This window comes from Fukomys damarensis, unplaced genomic scaffold (genome assembly GCF_012274545.1).
Source record: "Fukomys damarensis isolate Sample0158 unplaced genomic scaffold, DMR_v1.0_HiC HiC_scaffold_32, whole genome shotgun sequence".
Classification (NCBI taxonomy): domain Eukaryota; kingdom Metazoa; phylum Chordata; class Mammalia; order Rodentia; family Bathyergidae; genus Fukomys; species Fukomys damarensis.
This window is the reverse complement of record NW_022900944.1, coordinates 9,293,503-9,295,559: the sequence shown is the minus strand read 5'-3', so window position 1 is coordinate 9,295,559 and position 2,057 is coordinate 9,293,503.

The window sequence follows — 2,057 nt, the reverse complement described above, 5'->3', positions numbered from 1 at the left end:
AAAAAAAAAAAAAAAAAAAAAAAAAAAAAAAAAAAGTTCCCCAGACCTGGTCAGAACCCCTGGGAAGTCTGGACTCCCCCCAGGTCCAGTTTGTCCCCCTACCTCCCAAAGGAAAGAGCAGGTGGGGTAAAATCTAGAATTGCTGGAGTCTCAGGTATCACTGAGGGCCTGCACTCTTGCCTACCTGGACATTTTCCTGGTCTACATCACCTGTACCTGTGAGGACTGTTTCGGGGGATTAGATGTCATGATCATCATCAGATAGACAGAGTCAGGTGCTGTCCACATGACCCAGGCTCCTCTTTCCTGGGTTTGGTGGCTGAGAGAGGGGAGGAGCCACTCATCCTCTTCCAGGACACTGAGGAACATAGTGGCCTTCTCCTTGTGAAGTTCACTTCCCCCACTACATCCATGGAAACCCTTGCTTTTGGGGGTTTTCTGTGTGTGTGTGTGTGTGTGTGTGTGTGTGTGTGTGTGTGTGTGTGTGTGTGCTGGGGTCCACACCAGGACCTCATGTAGGCTAGATGAACTCAGCAACTGATTTACATCTCGAGCCCCACTGTGAGCATTTGAATGAATTTTTTTCATGTACTCCTGACATAGCTGTAATATAAATTCATACTCAAAAGAGTCATATTTTCCAGATGGGAGTACAAAGGCACAGAGAGCACAAAAACTTACCCAAATCACAAAGCTAGTAAGTGGTTAAGCCAGCAGACAGTCCTACACCAACATCTTGTTAACAGTGGGAGTCATGTTTTATTTTAATTTTATTAATTTTATTGGTACAGTTTAGATATACATAATGATCACATGCATCACAGGGAATTTGTACCTGTACATGAACCTCCCCATCTTGTAGTTATTTATGTTGTAGTTATTGTATGGACTGGTATACAGTGAGGAAAAGAAAGAAACACATCTGCATCTATCAACACAAATGATTCTCTCAGGTATAACGTAGCCAGATATAGAAGTACAGCTACAATTTATGGTGTTAATTAAAAATCTTAAAATGTGCATAAATAATACCATATGATTGGCTCTCTGTATTTATAGGCCCTGCATGCACAGCATCAAACAAATGTGAATCAAAAATATTTAAAAATTGTGTCTACACTGAACATGTGCAGGCTTTTTTCCTGGTCATTAGTCCCTGAAAAGCAGTATAGAGACTATTTACACAGCATTTACATAGCAGTAAGTGTCATAAGTAATCCAGAGACGATGTGAAGTACACAGGAGGATGTGCATAGTTTACCTGCAAATACTACATCATTTTGTAGAAGAGACTCAAGCATCTGCAGGGTTTGAGAGCCTCAAGGGTCCTGGAACTGTTCCTCCTTGATCAGCAAGTAGCAATTGCATATTGCTTAAAGACATATGCACATTAGGTAGTAAAATATGAAGAAATGTGTGGCCTACTGGATGCCAAATTCTGTTTCTAGTACACATGATAAGGAGAGGCACACAGGTCTCAAGGGACACCGGCACACCTAGTGGTGGACACAACACATGGGTGGGGTTCCTATGCTGCTGCCCACCAGACCCCTCTCCATTCCGTTGAGTTTACCTCTGACTGTCCCTCTAGAGCACCACCCCAACACCCTCTGGGTTTGCAGGCTGAAATGACCCCCAAGGCCTTTGCCTGAGTTTGCCCACTCCCTCGCCATCTCGCCAGAGCACATCCTAATGAACACACCTAAGTCATGGAAAGGCCAGTGCCCCTGCTCCAGCCCTTGGTCAGGGAGGAGTGACAAGGAGGAGCTGGATGCGAGGAGTGGGCAGCTGGGCCAATGACACCAAAGACACTGGGGAGAGGGGAAATAGGCAGGAAGATGTCCATCCCCCAAGTCGTGTAAATCTGTCATGGTTCCGATAAAAATGCCACGTCGTTTTTTGGTGATGGAGTAGGTAGTTTTAGTTTCATTTAAAAATAGAAGCAGCAGCAGCAACAGCAGCAATGAGTTGATTGCTGGATGGAGCCCAGGCAAGGAGAAGAGGAGGGGCCTGCAGAAGCCAAGTGCGTGGAGGGAGCTGCTGCTGTGTGGAAGAAC